At 35.3% G+C, this 16642-nt stretch overlaps 2 pseudogenes; both read right to left on the minus strand.

Annotated features, from left to right (window-relative positions):
- Positions 1 to 3724: 3724 nt before the first annotated feature.
- On the minus strand, positions 3725 to 4474 carry LOC115840842 (serine/arginine-rich splicing factor 3 pseudogene; annotated as a pseudogene).
- Positions 4475 to 4632: 158 nt separating this feature from the next.
- On the minus strand, positions 4633 to 5681 carry LOC132597817 (DNA (cytosine-5)-methyltransferase 1 pseudogene; annotated as a pseudogene).
- Positions 5682 to 16642: the final 10961 nt, after the last annotated feature.

The following is a 16642-nucleotide window of genomic DNA, read 5'->3' on the forward strand; positions in this document are numbered from 1 at the left end:
TGTACATCTTTTTTATGAAGTGTCTGTTAGAATCTCGTGACCATTTTAAAATTGTTTTTTCCTTTTATTATTGAGCTGTAAGAGTTCTTTATATATTCTAGATATAAGTTCTTTCTCAGATGTATGTGTTGTGAATATTTTCTCCTAGTCAGTGACTTGCCTTTTCATTTTCTTCGTGGTATGTTGTTTCAGTTGCCTTTGGCACTTGAAAATGATTTTTGTCATGTTGTGTGGTGACATTTCATGTGGTTTTAACATATTTTAAAATATTTATCATTAATATCTTTTTCTGAAAAGTGAAGAAAATCAAGTGTTGTGAAACATTCATTTACACATCATTTAATTCTTAAGATCTCACGGGGGTTATCCTGAAGTTAAAAACATAATATTGTGGTACTGAAGTGAAAGATTCAGGTATCAAATTATTGAACATATCTCTAACCTATATAGTACCTATTATTTCAAGCAATGGAATATATCTCCCTGGAGACTAGCTGCCTTAAGGCACAGTCACCATACTGTATTTCAAAGTTATCTGAAATAATGCATTCTCGTGCATGTTTACATTATGTGTTAGCCCCATTTTTTTCTTTTTAATTTTTATAAATCAAATATATAAAATTTACATGGTTCTAAAGTAAAAATTCTATTAAGAATATTCTTATTTTTAAGACTCTTAAGACTCTCTTAAGAGTCTTATTTTCATCTCCAATATCATATTTCAATATTCATATATGAATAATCTTATTTTTCCTTTTTATAACAGAAAGATACCATTCTACTTTTTTCTGTTCTTGTGTATCTTATGTTTTATTCAAATAAATGCCCTTTCAATGAGTAAAGATTAGAACAATTACTTTGGAAAAAATAATACAGCATTTGGGCAACTTCTGGAATTCAATATTCATAAATTTTGCTGAATAAGACAGTTTTGATAATTATTACAGATTCACTTTAACCTAAAATAATTGATTCTAAGGAGATAGTAAATTCTTACTTCACAAGAGGACACATGCAATGTAATCATAAAGGTAAATAATAATGACAGGTAACATTTTTGAGTGTTTACATACCACCCAGCATTCTAAATAGTTTATGTGCATTATCACTTTGAATGCTTACAATCACGCTATGATGTAAATGCTATGATTAAACCCATTTTCAGCTAAGTAATGAGAGGTTTAGTTACTTGCTCAGGGTCACAGAGTTGACCAGAATCTGAAGTCTCAACCTGTAATTACAGTGCTTAATGATCAATGCTAAGATACAGAAAAAATAAACATATTTTAAGATATATGTGGTAGCAGATTAAATATATATGGAATAGATTGGTAGCAACAACCAAAAGTAAGATTCAGAATTAAAATAACATCTTATAATTTTAACTAGTTTAAACCATTTTAAACCACACTGACAGATATTTATTGTCAATATAAATAGCAATTAAATTGCATATAAATATTATACATGTATATTTTATGAAAGATCTACACTCTTTTTACTATAGTTGAGTGTACATGTTCAACTAACCTTTTATACACACTCTCTAGCAAGTGTCAAATAAAACCAGATGTAAGAAAATTACATGATCAAAGTTTAAAGAAATAGAATTCTTAAATAATATACACAATAAAAGATAGAACCCAGCTGTATGCTGCTGCAAAAGAAATGAGCACACGAGAATAGATTTTCTCCACTCTATTTTATTATTGTTATTAACCCTGTAAAATGAGATTCAGGACTCCACCTTAATATTTATTTTCTTGCTAGAATTGTACCAGATGGAAGAATTTTATATAACTGAAAACACTGATTGGTATGTCCTTCTGTTAAGAGTATTATCACCAATATAATTCTACTTTCTTTTGTATCTTAACAAATATTATTTTTTCTTTTTATGTCATGCCATATAACCCTTTTTCTATTGTTATTATGTCATACTATGAAACACTTTCAAAATACTCCTTTCATATATTTTGCACATGTCTTTACAAAACCAGGCCACCTATGAGTCATATGTCAATGCTGAATATCAAAAAGGATAACCCAAAATGCAGTCACATAACCTAACCAACCTCCCAAGCAAGAAATCAAGGATATAGTAAAATGGGAAAGGCCTGCTATTAGAATCTTAAATAAATATTTATGGGAAATAGTTTGGAGCAAGATGTTTACAGAGGCTCAAAAGGAATGCTATAGCAGACATTAACCTTAACATCACTTAATTGTCCAAAGGAATATGGGGAACTGAGCAGTCAGTGCATCAACTGAAGGGTGCAGAAAGTAGAAGTAGGGATGTACTTCATGAAGCAAAAATGCATAATCACATATCAGAGGTTCTTTAAACTTCAGATGCAAAGGAACCTTTTCAAGTTCAACAGTGATGGAAAAATTGTTTGGCATGTGTCATCTTTTTTTTTTTTTTTTTTTTTTTGAGTTACGCGGGCCTCTCACTGTTGTGGCCTCTCCCGTTGCGGAGCACAGGCTCCGGACGCGCAGGCTCAGCGGCCATGGCTCACGGGCCCAGCCGCTCCGCGGCATGTGGGATCTTCCCAGACCGGGGCACAAACCCGTGTGCCCTGCATCGGCAGGCGGACTCTCAACCACTGCGCCACCAGGGAAGCCCGTGTCATCTTTTATACAATCCCTATGTACAAAAGATTCACATATGTGTTTGTAATTATGGGAAGCTGCAGATAGATTTATTAAAACTTTTAACCTAAATTTGTTTCATCAATACTTTCCAACAGACAAGCCTCTACTACCCTTAACATTAGCAAACATAAATGTAGAATACAATACCAGTGATGACTGGTGTTCAGGTATTTAGACTTCATGATATAAATTAACTGACTACATTTTTGTTTTGTTTGTTTGTAGCTTGTCTTCTTTATCCTCACCTACTCCTTTGCTTAACATAATTTATTATAGTTTGTATTATTTTCTTATTAAAAGCTATAGAGACTCAATAAAACAATGACGAGATGCAATAAATAAAGAATATATTAAACCCATCAATGTTACCACCTAAAGATAATTATTTTTAGTTAACAACCTGTTATATAGGCACATATATATGTTTATATATATGTGCGTGTGTATGTATATGAGTTGCTACTATAAGAAGGTATGTATATATGTGTGTATGTATGTATGCATAGTCTTATTTCTAACAAGGAGATCATTCTGAATACATTTTTGATCATTTAAAAATGAACAGCATAACATGCTCATATTTTCATGATAATAAATACAAATCAAAAGTTTTATTCTTTAATAGCTTATAAACAATAGTGTACAAACTATTCCTATTATTAAACATGTTCTCAGAATAATTAAGTGAAATTAGAATTGTTAGATCAAGGGGTTTTTATGGCTTTCTGCACACTTTTTGGTTTTTTTTGCTTCTTGAAAGAATTTGCCCTCCATCTTATCCCCTCACGGAAGGTGTAGCAGGATAATCTTTCCTCTGCATCCGTAATAACTCGTAACAATTTTGCCAATATAATACAAATAAAATATTTTACTTTAACTCATATTTTTATTATATCTTTTCAAGAATTTATTGACCTTGCTGTTCTTTTTTTGGTGTGTTTATTAGTGTCTTTCACTCAAAATTTTTTTTTTTTTTTAAGCTGGTCAGGAGTTATTCGAGTTTTATTATCAGTCTAGGCAAGACTAAAAATTCAAAGCAAATTCAATTTTGCTTAAGGGAACATTGTAAAGTAACAATTCTTCATATTACATGCCTCACGTGATCCATTTCAAACCACAGAGAATTACACCTTTATGTGTCACTGTTCCAAGAGACAAACAAATGTGAACAGCTAAAACATTTTAAAAATGCACCAAGCTTATGAAGTCTCAAACAAAACTTGAATTTTCTGTACATACACCTGTCAAATGAAGTTATTTCCTGTGCACCACTCCTCTTGCAAAGTGGTCTTCTGTTCCCTTTCATTTGACCTAGATCAGCTAGGAGACCTACAGAAAGATCGGGATGGCTTGTGATTTCTATCCTGGGACAGTGATCTCTCTTTTCTCGTATATCTAGAAAGGGACCTGCTCCAGCTGCGGGAGAAGCTTCTCCGTCTTGGAGATCTGTGGCGAGGTGGAGGACTCCTCCTCCGGTAATCATCTCGAGGTCAACGACCCCCAAGAAGGAGGCGGCCACGATTTCAACTTCTCTTTTCCCCATTCGACAGGTCCACTCTTACTCGGCAGCCACATAGTGTTCTCCCGTCTAGTTCTCGGACAGCATTGGCTGCATCTTGGGGATCTTCAAATTCAACAAAAGCGAAGTCAGGAGGGTTTCTAGCAACCCACACACTTCGGAGTGGTCCATAATAGCCTACAGCTCATTCCAATTCAGTCTTGTTACCATTGTTTCCAAGATTACCTACATAAACTTTACACTCCAATGGACAGGAATCACGATGCATTTCGAGATCTCGGGTTAGAAACGCAGAGGCTCAAATCCCCTCCCGCGTGGCACCCGCAGATGCTCTTGCACACCCATCGTCCACAAAATGGCCTGGCAGGCGGATTCTTTGCCACTGCGCCACCAGGGAAGCCCAGTGGTGATGTTTAGGAAGGGACTCCTCTCCTTTTAGAAGCACTTCTGTAGATATTTCAGTAATATATCTGGGATCTGTTTATCTTTTCATCCTCATCTTTCTCATCAGAAAGTTGTGGTTTTACTCTTTCAGGTTCTTTTCCTTCTGGTGTCTGTTTGCTAGCTAAATCTTTGGGTTCACTTCTGTGCCTCTTTTCAACTTAGTCTTCTCCTTCATTCGTTTCAGCCTGAGCTCCTTCGGGCCTCGCATCTCCGTCTGGCTCCTCCTTAGATTTCTGTTTAGGTGTTAGTCCTTCGGTTTGACTTCTGAGTCTCTTTTTTTCCTGGAGGTTACCAGGCTTTACTTTATCATCTCTTTCTTCTTCCACGTGTGTCCCTGGTCTTACTCTTCCCGGTTCTTCTGCAGGGAGCAGTCCAGCAACTCGCTCTCTGGATGTAACTCTACGTCTCTCTTCCTCCTGGTCTTTTTCGTCTTCATCGACAGAATAATCTGATTTTGCTTTTTCAGGGTCTTCCTCAGGTTTCTGTTTGGCAGGGCCCCTTGTGAAATGAGATGTGATGGTGGTCTGCCTGGTAGTTTGCCTTGTAATCCTGGGGCTACATGAGACTTCAGCTGATTTTGTTTCTCCATCGGACTTGCTTCTCCTGGGCATGCAAAGTTTGGAAACAGGTCTGGGGGACTAGTTTTTCTCTGCTATTTCCACTCTGCGATCCTCACCACTTGTCTGGCTCCCGTTTTCTAGACATCCATTCACTTCCCGAATGAAATCATGAGCTCCGTTCTCAAGGACAAATCTTTATTTAAACGGGATTTGACTTTAGCCCGGTAGCCCTCCTCTGATAATTCTTCTTTATGTAATTTGGTTTCCAAGTCACATAACTGATTCTTTATTTCTGTCTGCAGAAACTCAGGCAAGAGATTCCATTTCTCCTTCACGCATTCCTTTTCTGTTAAACTATCTCTTTCCAAATCTCTGAGCCGGATGGTCGCGATGATTTCGTGAGCGGCATCGTGGGATTTGTCATAGACCGGCAGCGGCCACGGGTAGACGGCGGGCTCGGCCCCCATGGGCGACTTGAGCCTCAGCTCCAGCTTCTCCGCCATGTCTCACCAGGCCAGTCGGGCGGTGGGCCGAGGGGCGGGGCCTTTCACTCAATTTTAACCTGGAATATTTGTCATTTTTTTTGGTTTTGCTTTGTGAGCGTTTTCAGAGACAGAAATTTATTGTTTACAATAAATTAAGCAAATGATTTTTCTAGTTAATTGTTTTGATTTTATACTGTTTGTAATTTTTTTGCACACAGACAACTAATGTTAATTTTTATGTAGTTAAAACAATTAGTGTTTTCCTTAATGGAAAACTATTATTTTCCATTACTTGTCTACTTATGCAGTTATTCCTTAAAAGGTCATATATATATAATATTAATTTTGCTTAATCATAAATACTCTCTTCAATCATCTGGCGTAAGTTCAACTAAATTTTTCCATACACAATGTTGCCATTCTTTTAACTGTTTACTTACTCCTAATATGTACAATCTTGCTGGATACTGAACATCACATTATTATAGCTTTTATTGAAACTATTTATTTATTGAACACTTACATTGAACCAGGTTCAAAATTGCTCTAAATTCAATTAAAAATCTCCATAAACTATGAAGTATGCAGTAAAATTCCATTTCACAAATAAGGAAGCACAGAATCAGATTAAATAATTTAAATAGTTGAAAGAAGTTTTGATATCTAGTGTATTTAACTGTGTTTTGTTAAAAACAATTAAATACTGCTTTTTAAAGCTGTTTTAGGAATTTTTAAAAAAAGCTATAAATGGATGAATAAATAAGTAAAATAATTCTAATGATGTATGCTATAATTTATTCAGTTAAGTCTTTTTTTTTAGTCTAACACTCTAATTCTTCCCACCAAACATAAGGAATTGCCTTGAATGCCATACGCCTAAAGTTCCACACTAATTTTTAACATTAACCAAATAAATCTGCCAATAAATTATCAAATAAGAAAGAATGTTCCCCCATTGTGTGATAATTTACCATAAACACAATTATTAAAAGAATATAGTAAAATTTGGAGGGCAGATTTTGCATAGAGCCTATTATTCTATAGTGCATAGTTTGTAAGCAAATAAGATTTGTTAAATCAGCAAGTATGGAAGCATTAATGACTTTATTAATTTACCTAGAATACACCATTCTGAGAAAGCCAAATTCAGTTTTGACCCTTTACTCTCAATGAACATAGGTAATTTTAAGAAATAAAATAAGTCAGTGTTAAATACTAGGATATCATTTGTTTATTGGAGACTGCTGATCCAATTCCTTTCTCCTTTGTATCTGCAAAGCACCATTTCAGTACCTTTTAAAGTTAACGTGATGTAAGCTATCCACATGGCAGGGATATACAATAATGCAAAGCAGATGAATTTCAGCCCCATGGGAATTTGCAGTGAGTGAAAAGGGTTTTATTATCCATCTAGGCAATTGCACAGATAAATGTCAGAAAAGCTGATAATTTTAAGCTCATAAATAAGAAAAATGTAAGTAAACAACTTTATCCCCAACCTTTTCTAGTGATGAAGCAAATTTTAAATGATTTAATAGATTTGATGCTTCATATCATTTTCTACAACTGGAAAAAATGAACAGTTGTTTAAAAATAATGTTATAGTGGAGAAGAGCAGAGAGAGCTAAATACTTGGTTATGACCACATGCATATTCTTAAATAGAAACCTAAGAATAAGGCAAGAAAACCCTACAAAAGAAGCCTGCATAACACAGGAAGAGATGCCAGTTTATAATCTACTTGTTTTAGAATAGTCAGTTACTGTTACTTTGCTTCTTACCTAATGAATAAAGAGATATGGGAAAGGAATTTTAAGTATAAGGAAGTTTAAAGATATTTGTATGCAATCCTAAAGAGCCGATGTTATTTTTTCTAATATTTTACTGATGAATAAACTAAAGTTCAAAGTCAAACAGCCATTAAATGGCAAAATCTCAGCTCATGTCCATATTTGTTTAATTTAAAAATGTTCTTCCACTTGGCCATAAGAACACTTACAGAAGATTCCATAAAAAATAAAACTATGAATATTTGTTAGCTAAAACATACTCATTTTAATGACATTACAATAAATGTACATAAAATAATATCTATTATAATGTCTAAAAATACATTAAAATAAATGTGAACAATGAATTAGATTTTTTAAAAGCATCAAGTCATTATGGCAACCTTCAAAATTTACAGTCCTGGGCTTCCCTGGTGGCGCAGTGGTTGAGAGTCCACCTGCCGATGCAAGGGATACAGGTTTGTGCCCCGGTCTGGGAAGATCCCACATGCCACGGAGCGGCTGGGCCCGTGGGCCATGGCCGCTGAGCCTGCGCGTCCGGAGCCTGTGCTCCGCAACGGGAGAGGCCACAGCAGTGAGAGGCCCGCTTACCGCAAAAAAAAAAAAAAAAAAAAAAAAAAAATTTACAGTCCTTTACTTGCATGCAACTATTATTTACTACTGACTACTAAATATAGTTGCACTCCTCCCTAGAGCACTTTATTCTCTACATGCAAATAAACATAAAAACAATGTGTTTCTAACCTAAACATTCTGATAAATACAAAGAAAGCACACGAAGAGCTAGGACTGGTTCTTCATCATTTAACTAAAATTTTGTAACATTTTAAAAACAACAAGCATAAAAATAATAGAGAATGTTCAGAATTAAAATATCATAGTCATCTTTTAGTTTAAAGCTGTGGCTTTATGTTATTCTACATTATATTGTCAGATTCTTATTTTAAAAAGGTCAAAGTCAGAAAGAAATACATATATACACATATATATAGTAGTTAGAAGTATGTACTTGTGCATAAATCTAATAGAAACATAATGTGTAGAATGTAAATTGTAATCAAAATGTAACATATTTTTGTCTCCCATATTCCCTTCAAATTTATTTAATTGATAAATCTTTTGCTGTGCCACTGGGAGAAATTTAGGTAGGTCTCATTGACTTTTCTGTTAACTTTTTGGTCATCAAGGGTCCTATATTGATTTTTAGTCTCTGAAAACAAAGACTAAATCAAAAATTAAAAATATCTAGTCCAAGATGTCATTTAACATAAATCTTCACTATAAACTAAGACTTCTTTTCCACCTTGCCAAAAGTTGGCGTTCTCTGACATTTGGAAGAAGTGCTTGGCTTTTTTATCTTCCTGCTCTGCCTACCTCTAAGTATGGCAGAGAGAAGGATAAGGGAAACAAAACATTTTTCACTTGAACTGATCACTGTTTTTTCCTGTTATAAATTAGTACTGGGCCTAGCAAATGTTTAGAATTATCTCTTTTTCTACTGGGACACTAAAAGTTCTTCTGAGATTCCTGGGGTTTTCTCCCACCTGTGCTTCTTTTGACTCATATATGTTCAGAAGGTGGTTTGCAATCCTTCAGAAGCCCCTAGAAAGCCCTTATATACTTCTGGCTTCTTGCTGCTTGAGTCTCTTTGTCCCTGTACGTAAGTGACCCATCAGCCAGGTCCCGAGAAGACTCCACAGTGGCATTGGTCTTCTAGTGCATAGCTCACTTCTGGTTTATAGGAAATATACAACCTCTTCTCCAACAAACTCAGAGTACAGTCTGATTCCAGCCTTAATGCAACTGACCTGGCCCTGAAACCACAGAACTGATTTGCTCTCTTTATCCTCAAGATTTCCTGGATCAGATAATCCCCAAATTACAGTGGTCACACATTAAGTTCTTAAGTGATCCACTTAAAGCACCACCACCTGCTAGGCTTCATGTGGCAAAGCTGGCAACTACCTCTTTGGGTGGAGGAGGAATATAGCTTATAGAAAAACTTCAGGAAATTCACTCTCTTCTACATGATCTAATCCAGGTTTCACATATTCTTGATTTCACTAAGTGGTCTAGGATTCAGGGACCCAGTTCTAGAAACTTTTCTGAGACAAATCCTACTATTTCCCTGACTAATGGGCATTTCTTGAATCTATGAATATCTGTAAAGAGATAAGTGTGTATGCGTAGATAGATAGATAGGTAGACAGAGTTGAGATTAGTTAGTAGTTGAGATTTCCTATCTTCTTAAACTCTTCCCCATCTAGAGTCCCCTAGTTTTTTTAGAGTAATTTAAAAAATAATTTTCAAATGAAATATGTGAGATATATGTTTTCTGAATTTTTTAAAATTTCCTTAAATATGTCCACGTTTACAAGGAAAAATAATTTGCCTGGTATATGATTCTTGGTTTGCAATAGTGTGAAGATGCTATTCATTGTCTTCAAACTTTCACGATTTCAAATGTGAAGTCTGATGCCAGAAAGAGAAAATGAAGACTGATACTGTTTTCGGTTTAAGTAATCAGGAGAAGAATACAGTTGACATTTATTAAGATGAAGAAGAAATTCGGGAAGAGCAAGTTGGGGAGAAAGACTAAAGTTTTGGTTTTGGTTTTAGATGTGGTAAGTTTGAGATATCAGACATTTACATGAAGATGTAAAGTCAGCAGTCGGAAATCTGAGCTCAAAATGCATGAGAGAAATTCAGCAGGAAATATTTGAGATTTATAAGCCTATAGATAATATTGAAAGCCATAAGACTAAGTGAGATGAGTTACTGAGTGAATGATGATAGAAAAGAGTTGAGTTTCAAGGACTGAATCCTGTGTCATATCAATATTTGGGATTAAGAGGAAGAGCAGAAAAGGAGAGATCTGAGGAGAGGGGGCTAGAGAAAAACAGTTTAGGGCTGTGTACCAAAAAAAGCCAAGTGAATAAAGATTTTCAAGCACTTTATCAAATTATGCTTATAGGTCAAATATGATGAGGACAGATAATTGAGCACTGGATTTATCGACATAGAAATCATCAGTCTCTTCATCAAGGTCAGCCTGGGTAAGTGCTAGGGGGTGAAAGTGTAATTAGACTAGACTTAAGAGACAATGGTAGGAGGGAAGTTGGAGACAAGGAGTGTAGATAATTCTTTCAATGGGTGTTGATGTGAAAGGGAACAGAAAACTATGCCCTTAGATCCCTCTTTGCCAAGCTCAGAGGTAGCAGAATCTGCAGGTAGGTAAATCCTGAAGGAAATTAAATCAGCTTGGGAGTCAATTCCTGACTGGAAATTCTTTTTCTGAGAGGGAATTTGGGGCAAAATCTCATTAAGGCAAAAAAGTTTTTCTGAGACTTTAACCTTATAAAGTAAAGTGACTAACAAAGAGCAACTATACCTGCAGGAAGAAATCAGGTCGAAGTTGCACGGTGCAATTGTGCTAGAAGCTGGAAATATCAGAGGCTAATGTAGTTCCACAGAATTTTTTAAGTCCCCAGAGAAAATTCAATGGAAAATTTTAATTCTACAGATTAATAGTAGAGCTTTTTAACTTTCCAAGGGTTTTCACATAATCTATCCTATTTGATCCCCATGACAAACTGTGAAACAAGCAAATTTTTATTTTTTCCATTTTACTAATGAGGAAATGAGACACAAAGAATACATAACATTTGTTCAAGATCACAAAACCAGCAAATTGTAGAACTGGGATTGAGACCAGGTGCCCCGATTATAAGTCTAGCACTGTTTTCACTAAATGAAGTTGTAAGTCATAACTGAGAAATGGAAGACTGCCAAGAAATTGCAAAATTTATATATCAATTGGTAAAAGTTACATAGGGACACTATGTCCAAAATTTAATTATGTTGAACTTGTAGCTATTCATCTTACCAACAAACTAAAATGATATATCAATTAAAGTTACTGTGCTCTTGTTTTCCACTCTGGAAGACAGACTATGGCTGCCTAAGTAGTTAACAGGGCACTTTGGGTTTGTGTATTAATAATACAGACTTGAAAGATTTCTCTACCACCCGTTTCCACACTATTTCACAATTTAATACCTGCATAGCTCTGGGTGCATTAACTAATATTGACTCAATTTTCTAATCGTTAAATTAGGGCAAGTTTTATCTACTACAAAACATGGATGCAAATAAGAATTAAATATTGAAAAATAAGTACAATGTTAGTTAAAAATGTTTATCAATAAATGTGTTTCAATTTGGATCCCCAGGCACACCACAGTGGTCATACTGGTTTAGCCTTAACTGGAATATTTTGAAGACTCTGCCCTATTTCATTCATATAAATGGTGAGTCAATCAGGAAGGAGAGTATAGAACAATGAAAATTTTAAATTGAGAACTTGAAAAGTAAATGTAGAACTAACAAAATTGCAATGCAGGAAAGAAAAGATAAGCTAAACAACTCAAATATTAAAATACATGAGTAATAAAGGGAAAAATCATATACTGCCAAGTGAGTTATTTCATCTCAATAATTTTTTCTGACACCTTCAGTCAGACTTTCCAGAAATTCAATGGGACAAGAAAAATATGTAAAGCTAGACCTCAATTGTATTTTACTCATGATTTACACAGATAAATAATCCAGGTTCTCTACCAAAATCCTGGTCACCCTGAATTCTTCTTTTTTTCTCATAACTTCCATTTAATTGTCAGCAAATCCTGTCAGGTGTAACTTCAAAGTTCAGTTGATCCTTGAACAACTCTGGGGTTAAGGGCACTGCCTTATGCACTGTTGAAAATCTGGATATAACTTTACAATTGGCCCTCTACCCCCACTTCTGCATCCCTGGATTCAAACAACCACAGATCCTGGAGTAGTAAAGTATATATTTAGTGAAAGAAATCCTAGTATAAGTGGACCTGTGCAGTTCGAACACTTCTTGTTCAAGGGTCAAATGTACATCCATAATAAGGTCATACCCACCTCACCACCTCCACTGCTAATAACCTCTTCCAAGCCACCATCACCCCTCAGTCTCCTGTGTGCTCTTCCTGTTAACCTACTCAACTCCAGCTGCTCTGGCCTCATTTCCCTCCTTTAAAATCCCCAGGCTTAGGACTTCAGGGCTTTTGAGTTGCCTTTACCTAATCTTAGAAAGCTCTTCCCCAGATGATTACATAGTACCTTGCCTCTCCTTCAGCAGATACTTGCTTCCCTGTGAGACGACCCTTGCCCCACCTCCTTGTTTGAAATTGAGGCACCACAGTCCCCTAATCTCTGCTTTAAATTTTCTCCTGAGTCATTAGTACTATACTTAAGTATTTATTTTATTTCCTTCTCTTTCTAGGATGTAAAGTTCTGTAAGGGCAGGGATTTTTGTCTACTTTTTAACTGCTATATCTCCATGTCATAGAATAGTACTTGCCCAGTAGTAGATAATGAAAAAGTATTCTTGGAACACATTACCCTTTTTAAATAATTAGAAAAAAATTAATTTATGAAATAACGTAGATATTTACACATCTATTAGTTTATTTTCCCACTGTATTTTCATACCAAACTATCTGCCATTAAGTATTTTGTGGAAATAATCTTAAAGGAGACCTCTACAAAAAAATTAATTTGTAAGTAACTTATTTTTCTCAATATGTATAGTATATTTATATTTTTATCATATAAAATATCTTTAGAGGAATTTTCATCTTATCTCAATATTATATATTAGTCCTAAACTAATAAACACCATCTAAACTATAAAACTATTAGGTCGGTGTACAAAGTTGTGGGACTATACCAAAAAGTAAATACCAGTGAACCAATGCCCCAACCTGAAGGCATAAATAATATTTCACAAAGGCTGTTTCATCATTGATAGATTAGACATCATACACAATTGAGTTTCAGAGATAGAAGCAATGGTTGGCAGAACACATGTTCAAAATTTAAATTGGTCTTCATTATCTGGAAATAGGATCATAAATAAATATAACAGAATTAAGTTACAAGATCATTGTAGTACATCTTAGGGTGAACAAAAAAACTGAATAAAAGAGGACAGAAATATAATTTTTAAAAAGCAGCAAAATTGTTTAATTTGTACTTTATTTATTAGCCACTATCCTAGACAAAGAATAGAATAAGAAATGAGTAAGCCATGGCACCTAGCCTCAAATCTTCTTTTCCATTGCAAGGAGGCAGAAAGAAACACCAAAATAAAATGCAAACTGCAAGTTCAAAATGTCCATAAGTGCTGAACTAGAGGAGTGCAAACAATAGGAACACAGTGGGAAAAAATAATTATGAATGAGATCATTAATATGTGATCTTCCTCTTAGCTCCAGCACAATCAGTCATACCATTATCATCCCCATGCCCTTAATCCTAACTACCACGGGAAGAAACAGATTGTTTCCATTAAGCAAAAGGATTGGATTCCTACTGTCCAGCTCTGCTCCAATTAGCAATGAGTAAGGAAGGGAAGAATAACACAAAATAGCATGCTCACAGAAGTAAGTTCCTGAAGGTGGATGGTGTGCAATTCTCCCAGAGAGAAGTATGAGCAAAGCAAACCCCAAGAATATTGAAGCTTGAAAAAGTGCTTTTATGTATTATCTATGAATGCTGAAGAGAAGAGACAAGAACTGCAAGAATTCAAACCATTTGCTTGCTTTTTCTCCCTTAATGGACACTTTAAAAAATCTGTATTCATGGGCTTCCCTGGTGGCGCAGTGGTTGAGAGTCCGCCTGCCAATGCAGGGGACACGGGTTCATGCCCCGGTCCGGGAAGTTCCCACATGCCCCGGAGCGGCTGGGCCCGTGAGCCATGGCCGCTGGGCCTGCGCGTCCGGAGCCTGTGCTCCGCAACGGGAGAGGCCAAAACGGTGAGAGGCCCGCGTACCGGAAAAAAAACGAAACAAAACTGTATTCATTACTTATTCAGTCAGTACCCTAGCTCAATTCTGCTGCCCACTTGCACAATCAGCAGACTCCTAAGGAGATCTTCAGCCCTTGAGAATGAAAAGATGTTGTGCCTGAATCATGGAGAATGCTGAAGTAAAAAAACAAATTACAAATTTTAAGATATTTATTTGAAACTTGAGAACAATCTTGGTTCTGTTCTTGGGAATGAGAAGCTTGACAGGGAAGATTCCTGGTTTTGACCTGAACCTCACTGTTATCTATATAAGTAGATTTCACTTGAAAAAAAGATTTTTTTTTTCCTATAAGATCAAAAATATATTCAAGAGATAGTAACAATATCTAGTGGAGCTAACAGAAAATGAAGCAAGTATAAAATTTTAGACAAGTGTTTTGGACTGGAGACTATGTTTTTTAAGAAGTCATAAAGCAGACTTTATAAAGTTCAAGCACTTCAAATTCCCATTAGCCTCAGGTAAGTCACTCAGAAATCTCAGCTGAGGTGGTTTGTCATTCTGTTCAATCATGAGGAAATGACTAGATAATTCCTCAATGTTTCTACCAGAACTGTTATTTCTGTGAGGAAAAATTTAAAGTATCAAATCAATTCTTAGAGTAACAACTTACTCTTTACTATAATTTAAATTTTGACTCTATAATAGGAAGTCTCCTCTATGGTTCTAAAAATATCTTACAACTGCATTTTCCATAAGTCTTTTGAAGACATTTATGTTTGGACAGTTAACAAGTCACTAGGGAGTTTGTGGACAGGAAAAAGCACAACCCTAACAGTAAGCCCACGTTTTTATAAAGGATGCCTGGTGTTTTAAAGTTGTGGGCTGCAAAGTTGTGGTTAGTGAAGAAATTAGTCATGAAAACACAGCATAGCACAGCAGGGATTTATTATGCATGAACCACTTCCATTTTTTGTTTATTTGAAATAACCTAGATGATGAAAGTGTTGAAATTTCCTCGTGGCGCATAACTTTAGGGGAGTGCCCCTCTCTCCTCCTCAATACATCATGCCGACTGAGATTATTCGGAAGATATGATTACTGCCCAAAACTGAAAGTAAAGCAAGGATTTCTTTCAACACATGGAAAATTCCAAATCTGCAAACATGGAAGTTACCACACCCATAACTGAATATTCAGTTTGTTTTTCTGAAAATCAGCACACATGTACATGACTTTTAAGATTAAAGTAGACACCACTCCCCAAACATGAATGTGAAATGCAGAATTTGGTGCAAATAGGCTTACTCAGAATTACAAATACTAAATGGGAGAATTTAGGAAACATGTTCGTTTTCTCCAGAGGAATAAATTTGAAGTTCCTGTAATACTTCTAACATACTAATAAGCTTTAAGGAATTGCATAAAGGGCTTAAAATTTTTTAAATGCTTCAAATAACTAACTCTTGAATTTGTAGCTAATTTGTTTTTCTCCTACACTAAGCAAAACATCTCCTTTCCAAGAGTGCATTTGTGCATCTCTGCTCTTTTATTTCAACACCACCTCACTATACTCAGAGAATGGACACCTTACTTTAGATAAGCATATGATAAAGGATTTGATATCACATTATCACCTCCAATCATATTTGGTATTCTGTGAAAGAAATTATTTCTCAATAGTAACTAATATAGGATAATAATCTTGAAAGTCTAACGTATCTTTACGTTAGATGGACTGAATGTGTTTGGTCAGGTGTGTTTGAACAGATATCCCCCTCCCCCTGAATTATCCTCTCAGCTAGGAAGTGTCTTCCATTAAAATGAAGATATTATTCTAAAAGTTCCTTTTTAATTTTAGAGAGTATATATCTTACCAAAAAATGGTAACATTAAAGCAGAAAGACTAGGCAATAAGTTTATATGAGTCAAGGCTAGGGCACCATGAGAACATGAAAGACTAGAAGAGAAGAAAAACTGAAATGGGGAAAAGGTTTAGAAAAGGAAATTGAGGTATAAAAGGTTATAATGCAAGATTATTCTTTATAACATCTATTCCTTGAGACAGTGCAATGCATCAATAAATCATGAGATATTAATACAGGAAATACTGTATAACAATGGGAAAAATAAGCTGATGATATATATGTAATGTATGTGAATCTCAAAGAAAAGATGTTGAATAAAAGAAGCTAGAAACAAAAGAGTACTTACTGTATGTTTTCACTCATATGCAGATCAAAAAGAGATGAAAGTAGTCAGTAGTGCCTGAATTCAGAAAAATCATTAACTTTGGGAGGGAGGATGATGACTAGAAGGGGTGGTGTGTTAGGGGCAGAGAATGTTATCC

This window comes from Globicephala melas, chromosome 9 (assembly GCF_963455315.2).
Source record: "Globicephala melas chromosome 9, mGloMel1.2, whole genome shotgun sequence".
NCBI classification, from domain to species: Eukaryota; Metazoa; Chordata; class Mammalia; order Artiodactyla; family Delphinidae; genus Globicephala; species Globicephala melas.